This window comes from Sminthopsis crassicaudata, chromosome 6 (assembly GCF_048593235.1).
Source record: "Sminthopsis crassicaudata isolate SCR6 chromosome 6, ASM4859323v1, whole genome shotgun sequence".
Taxonomy (NCBI): domain Eukaryota; kingdom Metazoa; phylum Chordata; class Mammalia; order Dasyuromorphia; family Dasyuridae; genus Sminthopsis; species Sminthopsis crassicaudata.
Window position 1 is genome coordinate 180,566,297 of NC_133622.1, and position 17,246 is coordinate 180,583,542.

At 46.8% G+C, this 17,246-nt stretch overlaps 1 protein-coding gene across 2 annotated transcripts in view; it reads left to right on the forward strand.

Annotated features, from left to right (window-relative positions):
- Window positions 1-10,655: 10,655 nt before the first annotated feature.
- MTUS1 (microtubule associated scaffold protein 1) overlaps window positions 10,656-17,246 on the forward strand; it is a 125,579-nt gene continuing 118,988 nt past the window's right edge. The window contains exon 1 of one of the 2 annotated variants that reach the window (XM_074273883.1): window positions 10,656-10,902. The gene's annotated coding sequence lies outside the window, so the exon portion shown is untranslated. The remainder of the gene's footprint in view (window positions 10,903-17,246) is intronic. The other variant, XM_074273884.1, reaches the window with a different exon arrangement.

Here is a 17,246-nt window from a genome sequence, read left to right on the forward strand (position 1 = left end):
TTATGGAATATTATTGCTCTGTAAGAAATGACCAGCAGGATGAATACAGAGAGGTTTGGAGAGTCTTGCATGAACTGATGCTGAGTGAAATGAATAGAACCAGAAGATCACTATACACTTCAACAACAACACTGTATGAGGATGTATTCTGATGGAAGTGGATATCTTCAACATAAAGAAGATCCAACTCACTTCCAGTTGATCAACGATGGACAGAAACAACTACACCCAGAGAAGGAACACTGGGAAGCGAATGTAAATTGTTAGCACTACTGTCTATCTACCCAGGTTACTTACACCTTCGGAAGCTAATACTTAATGTGCAACAAAAAAATAGGATTTACACACATATATTGTATCTAGGTTATATTGTAACACATGTACAATGTATGGGATTGCCTGTCATTGGGGGGAGGGAGTGGAGGGAGGGAGGGGATAATTTGGAAAAATGAATAAAAAAAAAAAAAAAAACTTCCTGTGATTAAGGATTATTTCTTTGTTTTTCCTTGTATTACCAGTCCCTGATATACAGTAGGTGCTCAATAAATACAGATTAATTGACTGGTTTTTAGGGAAATCTGACTTTTAAAAATTTTACTCTTTTATTTTTCAGTGTCTATGGAGTCATAAGTCATCAACCAAATAGAATCCTGTAGACTTGGATCTGAAGCTGGTCTCTGTCACTTAATAGCTGTGTGACCTTGGAAAGATATGAGTTTTCTCCTCTCTAAAAAAGAGCAGGTCGTACTCATTGATCTCCAAGGACCCTTCCAGCTCTAATTCAATTAGTCTTTTAAAAATCACTTATTAAAATCCTTCTATATTTATAGGACTGTGTGGGGTATGGGACTGGGGGCGTGGGGAACATAGACATACCACACCATTGCTCTCCCAAAATGTGCTGCCCTGGATGGAGGAGGGAGGAGTTTCTTGATGCTCTTTGCTAAATGGGTTGATCTCCAGGTGCCTTCTGATAGCCAAGTATAGACGTTCTGAGACAGGACTCACTTAGCCTCAATTTATCTGGGAAGCCCATGGATATTCAAAGTCACAAGAAAAGCAGAAGGGAAAATCACTATCAGCAGTAAAGGGCTAGAACTGAGCAAATGGACTTGGATAATGGAGCACGTGAGGCTAATTGCCAATTGGACAATTCTCTATTAACATGTTTGAAGGATGACCCTCCCCAGCTATTCCGTGCTGGCTGGATGGTGGGTGTGGACAAAGAAGGGGAAGTGACATGAGTGGGTGGAGTAGGAGGAAGAGAGTTATTCTTTGGCGGGAGAGAGAGAGGAAGAAGGTGTGGAGATGGCTATATCTAATCCCCTGATCAGGACCAAATAAGACCAAGAGTAAAGACTTTTGATTATCCTGACTCCAGCTGATTCTGGGAAGACAGAGTTCCAACAATCAGGGTTGGAATTCCAGTTGGTCAGACTTGAGAGAAACCTGAGAGAGTAAAAGAAGGGAATACTCATTTATAGAGCACCTACTGTGTGCCAGGCATTGTACTAAATGCTTTTTGCAAATATTATTTCACCTGATCCTTCCAACAACCCTGGGAGTCAGGGCTATTGACTTTTTTACATTTATATTTTACAAATTTACATTTACAAACGAGGAAACTGAGGCAGGCAGTGAAGTGACTTGCCAAGGGTCATCTAGCTAGAAAGTATCTCAGGCTGGATTTGAAGTCAGCTCTTCTTGACTCAGTTGGCCTGATCTCTCAATGAATAGTTGGGGAAACTGGGGCCCAGATAGATGAGATGACTTGTAGGTTTTTCAGCTGGCCAGCCTCAAACTGATCCTCATCAGGAGTACACAGTGGAAACTTTTAAGTCAGGGGCTAGGTTCATCCCCCTTTAAGTAAGAAAGATAATAAAGTAATAATAATAAATTAAAATAATAAAAATAATAAAAGGTAATAAATTTGCCTCATCCTTCACTTTTATAATAAATAATAAAATTGATAAAAGGTGATAAATTGCCTCAGTTTCTCTGCTTTAAAATGAGACTAAGAGAATCTGAACTGCTGACCCCTTCTGATTTGCAGATAGTTTTAAACTGCTTTATAAATCCGGGGGGGGGGGGGTGTGCAAAGAGATGAACAGATGCTGTTTGCTCGCTTACTTTGCCAGTGTGCCTAGAACTATGAACTTTGAAGAGTGACATAGTCAAGAGAATGCTGGCCTTGCAGGCAGGATGAGTTTGAGTCCCGTCTCAAATGTTCCCTGACTGTGTGATTTTAGGTGAGTCATTTCTGGGCCTCAGTTTCCCCATATGTAAAATGAAAGGTTGAACCCAAAGGCTTCTGCTTGCAGCTCTAGCCCTCTGAGATCCTATACACCCTGCATGTAGCCCTGAGGGGGATTCCCTTTGCCCCTGTCACTCTACCAGTGATGGGGAGACTGGCACATCTGCCAGCTGCCGTGGGAAGTGACCTCCAGTGTCCCTATCCTATAAAAGAGCTGGCTTCCATGCAGGAAACATGAGGCTTCCTGGTCTTGGTGATCCAACTCAAGCCTGACTCAACGGGAGATGCTCCTGTCTTCAGATCCCCACAAAGATCAGGTCCTGGGATCCTTTCGGAGGTAAAGGAGCCTGGAGGGGCCGAGTGGAATATCAGACATCAAACCGGGGGAGGGGGCTCAGCTGATGGGGAGGGATTGTGAGGGAGCCAGCAGCCAGTGGATTACAAGTCAAAGCTGGATGATGGAAGATGGGATCCAGGAGCAGAGCCCAATCTTAGTTAGGGCTCAACTGATAGGACCCCTGGCCCTTTCTGGATAGAGGCCCATCTCTCTAAATCTCAGAGAGAATCCAAAGCTTATGTGGCACTTGCCTCTCTCTCAACAGCCCTGGCAGAGAAGAACTACTGATCCTATTTTGCAAAGGGGGAAATTGGACTCTGAAAGGTTAATGGAATAACCCAAGATCACACAACAAATCTGTGTGGGAGCAGGCCCACCCGCATGACTTACTGCATGGGTTCAGTGAACAAAAGAGAGAAAATATTTGTAGCAGGGCCGGCTTCCATCTAGGGGCAAGGTCAGACTTGGGGCAGGGCTGGCAGGACCTCGGGACGATGGCCTTCCTTTTGTGAGCTTTGTGCACCCTCCAAATGCTACAGAAAGGGGGAGGTGAAGAAGAGAATCCATATATTCCAAACTCCAGGCAATAAGGAGGAGTCTCTTCCATTTCAAAGTCATCCCTCACATAGCTGGCCAACCTCGGGTCTGGGATCCGTTGCACAGGAGAAACTTCCAAGTCTAGGGTTGGATTCAAGCTCCAGCTCTGTGGCTGCCCCTTTTAAATAATAAAGGTAATAAGGTAATAATAATAAATAAATAAAAATAAAATAATATGGAATAATAATAGATAAAAATAAAATAATAAAAATAATATGGTCTGGTCCAAACCTTCTCAGAAGCTCCTTCCTCTTCCCAGCTGCCAGGGCTCCATCCACATTGGTACTTGGGCAAACTGGGGGAATAGGCACTCGCTTCAATGTTGAAGGTCAGACTTTTCTCTCTCCCCCAGCAATATTTAGAGTCTAAATAAAGGGCAGGAAAATGATTGACAAAGTAAAACAAGGGTTTCCTGGACATATGGCAGGTGAAGCAATATTTAATTAATGCCGTGTTTTGAGAAATAAAGAAACCCAGCATAGAGGATGTGCACCCTGAGACAGGAAATGAGTTACTTTTATTACCTGCATAAGGGTCTGTGTTATGATGGTCAGAAACTGTGTGTGAGGAGAATCGAAAGGGTGAGAATGAGGGTTCTCAAAGTTGGTTCTGTCCCTTATTACTTCTGGGACTATGGACAAATGGACCTTACTGAGTCTTACTTTGCTCCCCTATAAATGATAGGTTAGATTATGAGTAATTCTCAAACTTTCAGGTTTGGGGACCCTTTCTACTTTTAAAAATGATTGAAATTCCCCAAGAATTTTCATTTATGTGAGCTTTTTATTTACAGTAATAGAAATTTAAATTATGAAAATAACTTTAACCTCACAGACCTGCTGAAAGGTCTTAGGGACTCCAGGACCAAACTTTGAGAACTGTTGAGTGAGATGACCTTTTGGGTCTGAGTCTCATAACATCGGTGTCTCTTGTCAAATTTTTTTTTTTCTAATGAGGCAATTGGGGTGAAGTGACTTGCCCAGGGACACACAGCTAGGAAGTATTAGGTGTCTGAGGTAAGATTTGAACTCAGGTCCTCCTGACTTCAGGGCTGGTGCTCTATCCACTGCACCAATTAGCTGCCCCATTCAATTTCAATTATCAATGCTGCAATATTTTAACAGACTCTGAGTTTCTGCCAAAAATGTCATCTCTGTGACTTCTATCTTCTTTTTGTGGTGCAATAAGGCTGCCAGGGAATAACAGATTATCCGTGACTCTGGTCAGCCAAGGGCAATCAGAGAAGGGCATGGTGGGCGTGTGCAGGGAGTAACCTGTTACACAGGAGAAGTGGGTAATGGAGGGGCCTCTCACACTGGAACAACCTGTGGAACTTGTTGGAAGCTTACCTTGTCAGTCTATTAGCCAATATACATGGATTAAGTTCCTGAGGTGTTCCAGGGACTACAGTTAGTCCTGAGGGCACAAAGGCAGGTTTTCTGATGAGAAGGGGTCAAGTCCCAGGTTGGCACAATGGCTGGGTCCCTTGTCTGGCAAACCACACTGTGCCCCCCAGCTGGACTCGACGGCCCACTAGAAGCTTTGGCCATGTGGGGATTCAAAGGTCTCTGGGCTGGCCCAGCTCTCACCTGCTCTGGTTTTCTTTAGGAGAAAGAATTATATGGCCACAGATTTCCCAATCGGGCCTCTGCCTGCCTTTGATGCTGTTGGATAGAAGGGAACACAGAGCTCCCTCCCCGGGACACGTGAGCCATTCGGCACCGGGCAGGGCCTGGGAAACCGCATTCATTCACTTTTCAGAGAACATAGGAGAAGATGAATATTTGATGTCAGACAGGCCGACATTCGGGATGGGAATAATGGCCCTGGGAAGGCAGGCAGGGGATTCGGTTACATCGGCGGATCAAATGAATGGTAATCAGCTAATGGTGAAACTTGGAAAGTCTCTGCCTCCTGAGAGGCTGTTCTTCTGAAGTGCCTCCTGTGGTTTGTTACAGAGAAACAGTGGAAAAGAATCCTGGATCTGGTGTCACAGACACTGGGTTCAAATCTTACCCTAGATAATTCCTAGCAGCAGGACCATGGTCAGGTCCCTGCCATTCTGAGGAATCTCAATTTCCTCACCTACAAAATGCAATTGATCTGTAGGGAGCCTCCAGCTACACATCTAGGACTATGATCCCACACTATGTTTTGTGATTCCATTCCTGCGCCAGGGTCTGAGCTGACCCTCTGTGTGTGTGCCCACTTGTGTGCATGCGCCACTTGGGGAAGTCCCTCAACTTCTCTGAGATCTTCCTGAAGTCATTACCAATCACAGGATCTTGTTCTTGAGCCACAAGGGACTTCAGAAGCCCTTGGATCCAGCTCCCTCATGTTACAGGGAAGGAAACCGAGTAAGTTATCTCAGATCATCTAGTTCAAGGTCCTCAGCTTTGTCAGGCTGAGGCTCAGAGTAGGAAGAGGTTTGCCCATGGTTGTTGGGAGTCTCTCTAGTATACCTTGAAAATCCACATCATGATCTTCTGGGACTGACATTATGAATGACTGAAATGAGCAGGGCAGCAGATCCACAGAGAACCAGTCTCCTAATAACAGCCTGACTTATATCCTCTACCTATCTATCTCTCCATTTATCTATTCATCTATCTATCTATCTATCTATCTATCTATCTATCTATCTATCTATCTATCTATCTATCTATCTATCTATCTATCTATCTGTGTATCTATTTCTGTCTATCCATTCATCCATATTTATCCAAAATATCATGTTTATAGCCTATGCCCTATAAATCAAGTAGGCAGAGCAAGACTCATGATACCCATTTTACAGATGAGAAAAGGAGAGATCTCAGAAAGGATTGGTGACAAATCTAAAATTCAGTTTAAGAAGGGCCTGAGGTAGCATTGGAGTCCCAAAGCTTCCAAAAGTCAAGTCTACTGTCTCATGCTGTTTTGTAGGTAAGATGTCGAGGTCTGGGTGGGGCTCTCTGTGGAGCCTGTGATGTCTGGACCAAGGACTCAGCAAGTATGCCTGGGAAGGAGGGTGGGGGCCCAGAGATAGTGATGGCTAAGAAGAATAGTGAGTGGGTGGGAGCATGTCAGGATGTAGGTACAAGTAAGGGTAGATACAAACAGGGGGATCCCTTTGGGAGAAACCCCCCCTGGGGAGTTAGGGGCTTGAGGGTTAGAGATATAGACCCACATTGGGGTTCAGGGCTTGGCTCCACACTCCCTGGAGTGCTTCTCTGGGGCTGAGGTCCTGGCCAGGGACCTGATTGACATAATTTTGCTTTCTTGGACCTCACTTCCCTCTGCCCTCTGCCATTCTCTAGGCCCACATGTTGGCTTAAACCAGGGCCAGATGTAGCCCGATGAGGACAAATGGGCTGAGGGGCGGAGACAGTGTGAGTTTTTGTTTTTACTATAGTCTGGCCCTCCAACAGTCTGAGGGACAGTGAACTGGCCCCCTGTTTAAAAAGTTTGAGGACCCCTGGAGCCTTAGACCAACAAAATCACAGGCTGGTTGCTCTCTCTTTGACTATGCCCCTGGAACAGAGGCTGCATGGGACAGAAGAGCATCAGATCTGGTAAGGGTAATTTTTTTCTCCTTCTCATACTTCCCAGGAGAATCTCGGGCTCAAGCTTTGGGTGTGTTCCGGTGGCCAGGCCTGGCCCTGGCTTTGCCCACTCAGAAATGACCAGGATAGGGGTGGGGGATTCAGAACTTGATCCAGCCCCCCTCTGGCTTTGTCACCCACACTAGCTCTCCAAATGGCCCTGCCTGGTATCCTGGGGCAGTTGGATGAGCAGCCTGCAGCCCAGGATCACACAGCTGTTAAATATGAGAAGCTAGATTTGAACTCAACTCCAAGTTTCCACTCTATCCACTCTGACCTAGCAGCCTTTATCTAATTGTAGAGGGTGTAAGAACTGGGAATGAGAGTGTGGCTTGGGCCACATGAATGGACAAGGTCCTTCCTGCTGGACTCAGTTTACCCAGAAAATCACCTGATCCTCAAGCACTTTTTTAGTCTTGCTAGCAGAATCTCCAGGAAATTGCCCCCAGATTATGAATAAGACCAAGGTCAATCATGCTCGGATTGGTCACAGGAGGGACGTCCACAGCTGGCTGCTTAGGACACCCATTCACAACAAACAAATCTCTTCTAGAGGAAGACAGTTTCTAAGGGGAGTAAAGCCTTCCTCTGCCACGGGGCTCTGACCCAACTGTGAGTCACTCCTCAGAGGATGATGCTTTGGGTTATTTTCTTTGGCCATAAAATGTCAAATGCCCCAGGCTGGTATTTTCCTAGAATGCCTGCTTGGCAAAGCCAGGGCGTGGCATTGGACTCAGTTTCTCTGAGAGTGCCTTCTTTCTAAGATGACTAGTGTGTAGTCAGCTTGTTGACTGAACAGGTCAAATGCTTCCCTGCTTGGTCTGGGTGAGGGAGAGTGTTATAGGAATCGGAGGCATCATGTCACAAAAAGGAACCCTTGTTAGAATTGGCCTTTTGAGAGTGACCCCTGAGGTGGCTACCCTTTTAGGAGGGTGGACCATCTAATTTCTCCCTCTCTCGTTAGCAGGGGGACCTGTGCTCTTAGCACTGGGAGATAGAGTCCTGGAGTCTCCAATGGGAGATTCATTGAGCAAGATTGACTTGGCACTGGAGGTAGAGGGTGACCTCCTCAATGGAGACACTTGCCAGGACAGAACTTTGGGAGCCTTGGCACTAGTAAAGAGAGAGAGAGAGAGGAGGAGGGGGGGAAGAGAGAGAGAGAGAGAGAGAGAGAGAGAGAGAGAGAGAGAGAGAGAGAGAAGAGAGAGAGAGAGAGAGAGAGAGAGAGAAGGGAGCTGGGAAGTGTTCACTAATTGTTTTTTTTATTAAAGCTTTTTATTTTCATATGTATGGATAATTTTTCAATATTGACCCTTTGTAAAATGTTGTGTTCCAATTTTCCTTGTTTTCCTCCCACCTCCTCCCCTAAATGGCAAGTATTAGATTAAATATATAATATAATATAATAATAAATATAATATAAATATATATAACACATAATGTATAAAATAATATAAATATATATTAAATATATAGCATATGGATTAAATATATTGGATTCAATATATAGTAAACATGGTAAAAATATATGTTAAATCCAATATATACATACATATTTATACAATTATCTTCTTGAACAAGAAAAATCAGATCAAAAAGGAAAAAAAATGAGAAAGAAAATAAAATGCAAGCAAACAACAGAGAGAGTGAGAATGCTATGTTGTGATTCACACTCAGTTCCCACAATCCTCTCTTTGGGTGTAGATGGCTTTCTTCATCACAAGACCATTGGAACTGATCTAAATCATCTCAATGTTGAAGAGTCAAGTCCATCAGAATTGATCTTTGTAAAGTCTTGTTGCCATGTATAATGCTCTCCTGGTCCTGCTCATTTCACTCAGCATCATTTCCTATCAGTCTCTTCAGGCTTCTCTGAAATCATCCTGTTGGTCATTTCTTACAGAACAATAATATTCCATAACATTCATACACTACAATTTATTCAGCCATTCTCCAATTGATGGGCATCCACTCAGTTTCCATTTTCTGGCCACTACAAAAAGAGCTGCCACAAACATTTTTGCATGTGGGTCCCTTTCCCTCCTTTATGATATGCACAGTTTTATAGCCCTTTAGGCATAGTTCCAAATTGCTCTCCAGAATGATTGGATCCAGAGTTCACAACTCGGCCAACAATTTCACTGATTAAAAAAAAAAAAAAAAAAAAAAAAAAAAAAAAGACAGCCAGATTACCCATGGGCTCATCTTCCTCGGTCCCTTACCATTAGTGTTGGTGCCACCTATGTTCAACAAATAGGATGCTATCCTTCAACACCAGGTGCCACACAGAGCTGAGGGGAAGCCTGGGTCCTATCCTCATGGAACTCAGTGTGTAGTGAGGAGTAAACCCCCAGCTGGAGAACCTCAATGCCCAGGGTTACATAATAACCAAATACCAGCAGGGCAGGAAGGTGCCAGAACGGATGCCAGGGGGTGAGTGACTCAGGCCTGTGGTGTGGAGTACTAATAACCACATGGCTATTTGTAATACTCATCTGTCAAAGGAAAACAATAGGGAGAGAGGTGCTGGTGTATACTTCAAATATAATTAGACGTCAGGCTCCTGGCTGGAAGATGGAATTGGTGCCAGGTCTCCTGACATTTTTGCAGAAAGATCCAAAGGACCTGGGATAGGTCCAGGACCCCTGCTCCAAAGAGGCTGATGGCAGCTAGGAGACTCTCTATTAGCTGTGGCCTGGACTTAGGGTCTTGGCTGTAAATGGTGGTGCACAAGTGTGAGTGTAGATGAGTCACTTCTGCCTCAGTTTCCCCCCTTGTAAAAGGAGAGGGTTGGAACAGAGGCTGTTCAGACCTCAGCTCTAGGGCTAAGAGCTCATGCTAGACATCATCAAATCTATTGAGTGTTTTACAGAGAGGGAAGACCTAGAGAGTGATGGGATTTGTCCAGAGTCATTTAACTTAGCAAATGGATTGCAAACCCCGGCAATGATTAGAATCTGGGTTCAAATTTGCTTCTGCCACTTCTTGCCTAGGTAACCTTGTTTTTTCTCAGTTTTCTCGTCTATTAAATGAGGAAATTGGACAAATAGCCCTTTGAACCTGTGGTCACTGTGTGACTTCCAAAGTGCCCCGGGTAAAGGTCATTTTCAGGTCCCATTCCTCAGTGGCGCCCATCTCGAGGGTGGCCCCGGGTGGGGGTAGCAGAGGTGGACGCCAGTACCAGGTGGCTACGGGACCCCAGAGATCCCTTAGCTCTTGGCTCAGGGCTGGGGTTTCCTCCCCCCCCATTTGTATCTCCTGCAAAAAATGAAGTCAAACAGGTTCCCCTGGCATGGCAGACAATAGGCTGGGCCTGAAGGGCTGGGTCGGATCCTCAGGGTTACCCGCGGGTCAGAGCTCCGAGGAGCTGGCATGGGACCTGCCCCTAGGCGTCCGGCAGAGGCCAGGCCAGGCGGGTGGGAGAAGGAGGGGAGAGGAGGGGCGCCGGAGCCCAGAGCCCGCAGCCATGCTCCCCTCCAACACTTCTCTCTCTTCTCCTCCCCCGCTCCCCAACACACATCCCCGTCTAAGGGCTAAACTCAGGAGGCACAGAGTCTACCCCGGGCTGCCGGGTGACCTGGGCCCCGGCCCTGGAAGGCCGGTTCTCGTGCTCTGGACTCCGGTCCTAAGGCCGTGACCCTAAGTGAAGAGCCACCCCCAACTCTGCGATCTGTGTCCGCCGAGCCATTCCGGGGCGCGGGGAGCCCACAAAACGCAGGGCCAGCGCTCTGGCCTGTCACCAGCAGAGTAGCGCTGGGGAAGGACTCCAAACACTGCGGGACACTTGGGGGTGGTGGGGAAGACCCAAAGGGGCGGGCACGTGGGGCGGAGCCCCAGGAGGAGGTCTTAGGGGCGGGGCCTTGGCGGCCACGGGATGGGGGCGGGGCGGCCGAGGTCGCCCAGGTGGGGACAGAGTGACCCCCGACGGAGGGTGCGCGTCACTGGCTGTCCCTGGAGCGGCTGGACGCTTTGAAATCGTCTGAGGCTGTGGCTGGAGGGCAGGAGCGGCTAGCCCGGCCCCGGTCCCGGCCCCGGTCCCAGCCCCGGCCCCAGTCCCAGGCCTGACTGAGTTTGGGACCCCGGACTCCGGGCTTTAGGATGGAGCGTCTGGCAACCCCGCGAGCACTCAGGTACGGCCAGGGCAGAGGAGGCGGAGGCGGGAGGGGCAACCCTGACTCCGTGGCTCCGTGTGCGCTCTGGGCCGAGTCCGAGGTCGCACTGCGGCTCTGGGCGCTCCGGCTTGGCTTCCGTGCGTGGCGGTGTTTGGGTGCGCGCGTGTTCGGGGGCGGATTGGGGAAGAGGGGCACCCTGCCCCGGGCACGTCTCCAAGGGACAGCCAGCCTGAGCACTCCCACCAAGGGGGACTTTAGCGCTCTGCTCTTCCCAGTCTCAGTTTACCCAGTTATCCATGGAGAGGTGTGGGTCAGCCTGTGCGCCAGCAGTGCGCTAGCAGACACACTCTGGTCCCGGAGCCCGCGGGCACCGAGCCCTGTGGGAGGTGAGGAGGGGTGCTTCTGCTGCCTCGCTTACGAATTGGGTTCCCTGGGTGCCAGCTCCCTGCGAGATCCCACATGTGAACCAGGCCAGGAATCTCCTCGCTAGCACGTAATCTGGGGCTTGAGACCTGGTAAATAGGTAACTGATCAGATTCCCCAGCCCGCCCTTCCCCTTCCTGTAATTGTGAGAAGGGGCAGGGGGCCCGAACAGCCCTTGAGTTCAAAAGTCGCCTTGGCCTGGGCAGAATGTGTGTGTGTTTGGAATCTGTGAGTATGGGGATGGGGATGGGATTCACCCCACCTGCTCCCAACCTCAGTTTCTGTATCTGTGAAATGGGAGCATTTCCCATTTCTATAGCAATGTCTTCCTGACCAATAGGCCCCCTCGGCCTTCAGTCTTCCGAAGACCTTAGATAATGCTTTCATGATCCTAGACAGAGGTCCTTCTCTTGGATCCCCATTTTCAGATGGGGACACTGAGGCACACACAGCAGCAAAGGAGCTTTCACCAGGGTTCCCCAGTCAGGATGGGCCTAAGGCCAGATTCTAGCCCCTATCTGGCAGTGTCTTCGTCTACCCTGTTCCCTTATCCCTACCCCGTGACTGCTTTCAGGGTTCCCTTTAATTAAGAGAAAGGGGGTCTGACTCCTTTCTAGCCAAGTTCTAGGGAAAGGCTTTTATGCCTCCTGAATCCTTTTATCAAGGAGAGTATGCTTCTAAGGGATGTTAGGTACTTAGAGCTTTGGCCCTGAGTCAGAAAACTTGAAGTTCAAATTCAGCCTCAGACCATTTTAGCTGGGATTCTGGACAGGTATCTCTACCTCTGTCTGCCTCAAGGAACAGTGATATAACATCCTCTCCATCCCATCCCTGGGTGGTCTGAGGACAGAATGAGAGTATTTGGGAAGCGCTTTGCAAACCTTAGGACCTACTATATAATGTCAAATATTAAAGTTACTCTTCCAAGTCTCAGAAGTATAAGTCTGGGAGAGCATCAGCTTCCTAAAGGCAGGAGCCCACCACCTGCCTCAGTGCCAGGCACAGGGAGCCTCCTAGAAAGCTTTGCTCTGACATCAATTGTGCATATCCTGAATGCTCCTCCCAGCCTCTCCCCCAAGGGTGCCTCAGCAAAGTCTGAGACTTTGTTTATAGCTTTCCTGAGCCTGGTGGAAGGCCACCCATTGATCATATGAGCACATTGAGACCTAAGGAATTAGGAAGGAATCTTTGGAGGCCTGAGAATGTTCCTTTCCTCCTGACTTTTGTAGCCGTGAATGACTTTCTCTTGTTGACCCCTTCTGGGACTGGAACTCTGGCTTGAGGCTAGAGAAAGATTTAAGGTGTGGCCTTTAAGACATAAATAGAAACAATAAATCTTCTCCAGAACTGAGCCTTCAGGTTTGGCTTGGTTTGCTTTGGTGTTGGTGGCAGTTGGACTGAGCTGGTCTGAAGCTCACTTTTCCATCTAGGAAGAAAAAGCTTTAATGGGAGCTTCTAAACTGATTCAGATTTGAGATCTCCTTTAGGTGGTCATTCTCTCCAGTCAAGCATATCACTATCCATTCCATCTGCGGAAGTATTTGGCTTCCTAGAAAGCTTGGTAGATAGGAGATTGTGTGGAAAGCCTGCTGGAATTTGCTAGGGGAGACCCAGGTTTCTCCATTTAGCCATTTGTATGACTCCTCTGGAAGTTTGGTTGCCCTGCCTCCATAGGGAAAAAGTATACTTTTTCCATGGGAAAATCACAGAAGGTGATACATACCTTCCAAGCACTTGGGTAAGGCTTTCAAGGCCACTATTACTATTGTATATGACCACCCAATGTGCTTGAGACTTTCCAAGCCTTGTAATGCTTTACATTTTCATATGAACAACTAGTACAGCCCAAAAGCTCTGAAGTCTTCCTTTTCTCTTTCTGACCACTGGCCTTTATATAACTCACAATACTTTTTTGGCCTTGAATTTCTTTCCCCCAAAGTTCTAAACTGTTGTGAGATACTATAGGGATGGCCACAAGGCCTTGCAGGCCATGTAAAAACTCTGCTGGTGCCTATTGTGGTGGAAAAGCAGAGGCTTTTTGAGTTGGTGACTACCTTGGTCGAAAAGCAGAGGCTTTTTGAGCTGGTGCTTACAGTGGTCGAAAAGCAGAGGCTTTTTGAGTTGGTGACTACCTTGGTCGAAAAGCAGAGGCTTTTTGAGTTGGTGACTACCTTGGTAGAAAAGCAGAGGCTTTTTGAGTTGGTGACTACCTTGGTCGAAAAGCAGAGGCTTTTTGAGCTGGGCCAGTGGTGAAAAGACCAACCTGGTGGACTTTGTTTTCCAGTTAGGAATGAGGTGGCCCCCAGCATCCCTGGGAAATGTATGACTTTGATAAAGTGGATGTGTATCTCTTACTACTAGCAGCTTCTTATCTATTCCTTCAGGCTGATAACCAAGCCCTTCTTCTGTCCTTTCTAGTTTGATCTAGTCCGGATACAAGAGGGCTGCCCAAACTGCCTCTCATTCATTTGTCTCCCAGTCCAAGTTTGGAGGAGGGGCTTACCTTGGGTTAGAACCTCCTTCTAGTCCACTTAGCTGATAAGACACAAATTCATTCTCTGATACATAGTAGGTACATTAGAGAGGCAGATGAAGAAAAATCATACCCAAGTATGACAAAGCTGGGTAAGGAGCAATGCGGGAGACCTCTGGAGCATGTAGGCCTCTAGGACGGAGGTCCTACTGGGATGGATCTCAGCCCTGTTTCAGAGAGGACAACCCTTTCATTTTATAGAGAAGGAAACTTATCTGGGAACAGGAGCAGGGACCAACTTGCCCAAATACAAATACTGTATAGAGTTGGAGGGAGGAGAAACCTCAGAGATCATCTCATTCAGTCACCTCATGTTACAGATAAGAAAACTGAGGCCCAGAGGGAATATAGGGAGGCCTTCTGATTCAAACCCCATTTGACCAGGGAGAGAGCTTTGGAGATTACCTAAGGCCACACATGTAATAAGCATCAGAGGCAGGTTTTTGAGCCTCTGATTCAAGGGGACTGGACTCTTGCCCCTCCTCCCAGCCTCCTCATTGCCTCCCTGGGGAGTGAGTGCTCCTCCCCTCTTCCAAATAAGCAAACAACTAACTAGTTGTATTTATTTATGGGAGGGAGGGAAAGGTGTAAACATTGATTTGGAGCCTCCGATGTGTCAGGTATTATGCTGAGTAAGCACTTTAAAAATATATCATCCAATCCTTAAAACAACTCTGGTAGAGAGCCACAATTATTGTACACATTTTACAGATGAAGAAATTGAGATGACACTTAACACAGCTGTTAAGTGTCTGAATCAAGATTTGAATTCAGATCTTCCTGATTTCAGGCCCAGTTTATGGAATAGGAATTTAAAAGGAAATTTAAAAATTAAAAATTTTAGGCAGCAACCAGTCCATCTCTGATTTGATAATGGAGGACACTTGAAAAGGTTGTAGTGGAATGTCCTGGAGGAGCAGCTCCAGGAGGGTGATTCAGGTCTAGTGGCTCTAGTGCACATTGTCTTTCCTGTCCTTCCCTGCTTTTCCTCTTTCTCTCCCTCCCTCCATCCAGTCATTTCTTCTCTAGACTAAATCTCTTTAATTCATTTTAGGCCAATTTAATAATTTCATCAGGGGGTGTGGTTTCCCATCCTTCTCTATTTTGTTTGACCCTAGTCTCTTGAAAATGTGGGATTCAAACTGTTCTAGGCGTGGTCTGATCAGATATGTAGCTTCATCCTGAGCCTCCTACTTGTCTGTATTAAATCAGCCTCAAGTTCTACCAGCATTTTCCTTCCTTGCATATTGAGGTTGACTTGAGGGGCTAGTAGTCCACTGAGACTTTGAGATCATTGTCAGACAGGCTGTCACCTTGCTTTGCCTCCCCCATCCTGTGCTTGTGAGGCTCAGTCTTCAAACTTCATGGTCTTAGATTTGATCCATCCTTTCTGAATGCAGTCACTTGTAGAGTAGCAGACCTTCTTGGCTTGGTATTGTTTGTACCCAGTACTGTGTCCAGGGATGGATAAAATTGTTGGCCTCTTTGATGAATCATAATCTTTGTTTGCCATCTGAATTAGAAACATAAGTGGACTCTTAAAATAGATATGAACATTCTCTTTTGAATAGAGAGGCTTAATTTTGGAGCTGGATAATACCTTAGAGGCTATCAGGTCCTTGTTTGACAGCTTGGGAAACTGAGGTACAGAGAGGAAGGGGCCCAGAATCATAGTAACTACCTGAGGTTTCCTGACTCTACATCCAGTGTCCTCTCTGTGTTTGAACCTGGAAGACATGTTTCCTTATGGAGTGGGTAAAATGGAGTCTTCTGGGCAATGAAGGAATAATTTAGGCCCCAAGTTTCTTGGGGACTTGGAAAGGGTGAGAAACACAATCCCTGCAAACCAAGTGAAGTGTCCTTCTGTGACAAAGTCTGTGTGGCCTTGAAGTGCAGATAGAGGGTTGGGCCCATGTGGTGTCTCAGACTCATTCCAAGCAGAGTTGCCTGGGGACAGATGAACAGTAGAGAGAAGGCAGCCTTCTTGGAGCAGAGATTCCAAGAGCCTAAATCTAAGAGTCTCTTCTAAGAGCCTAAATCCATAGGAAGATATCTGGAAGAGTTTATTTCTCTTAGCAGGATTCCTTTTCTTGGTATAGGATAGAGCCATGGTAAAGTAGAAGCTTGTGATTTTTTTTTTTTAAGAAAATTAATGTTTAACTTTTTGTGTAAATGGGTGATCTGCCAAAGTGATCTTCCAAAGTCCAAAATATTGGCACCTTGCAATGGCCCCAAGGCAGAGCCCTGGTCGGGCAGAGCCTAAAGCCTTTGGTGGCTTCTTGATGAGACGGTGACTGAGTTCTGGTCCCAGCACCTCCTGAATGCTTCTTGCTATTGTGGGTCCCAGCCACCTGTTGGATGGTAACCTGATCTTTCAAATGGCCAAGAGCTCTGGAAATATTTAACCCCAGCGAACCACTTCTCTGAGAGCTGGGGAAAAGGTGGGATCTTCTTCCATGCCCACTTTTCCAGAGGGCTGATCCATATGCTTTGTGTCTGCTTTGTGAGAAATGGTTAGGGAGGAAGGGCGGATTGGCCCCTTACTTTGGGGTACTGAAGTTGTGACATTTGTAAATCTAATTACTAGATCTTCTGTCCTTCTGGGCACTGTATGCTGGATGGAAATCAGTTAGCCAATGAGCATTTATTAAGCACTTACTATATGCCAGGCACTGACCTGGGCATACCAAGGAAGGTAGAAATGTGATCTCTGCCTTCAAGGGGATCTCCTTTGAAAGGGAACATGACACAAAAATAACCAGAGGCATTCGGAATTGATAGAACGTGCCCTACCTGATGTACCACTCCCTTGGGCAGTTCAGCTCTCAGGGGCAAGAAATAGAAACAGGGTGGATGGAAACCTTCTAATTAGGAAGAGCTGGTGGGGGATGGAACTCAGGCTAAAGTGTTCACTTGAGCTGGAGTTCCATGACACAAGTCGGGGTGGGGCTTCCCCTGGGTGTCCGAGTCCCCTGGAGTGGAATCTGTCCACAAAGCCTGCAGAGCTCAGGTGATGAGTGATGGCTGAGGCCTGGAACTAGGCCCCCTTCCTGGCCAGGCTGCTTCCCCATATAATAAATCAGCTTTCTTCTTGAGCATACATGAGTGAGGCTTGAGGAACTGGGCAGGGCCCCGGATTTGGAGGAATGAGGAGACTTGGTTAGAGGCAGCCCTTAGGGGTCACCTCTATTTGTTTTTCCTTCTCCTGGAAAGCCATTATAAATCCGGGTTTCATCCTGGATTGCATCATGCCTTGAAACCATTCAGATTGTCGGTGAGCAAAGCATTAACAATGGCTTTAGGGGCCCAGTTAGGACTCAGCTTGCTAGAGCAAATGACCAAGCTTTAGTGGTAAGGTGATGGAAGGAGTCTTGGAGAGCTTTTGGGCATAGGCACAGGGCCTTCT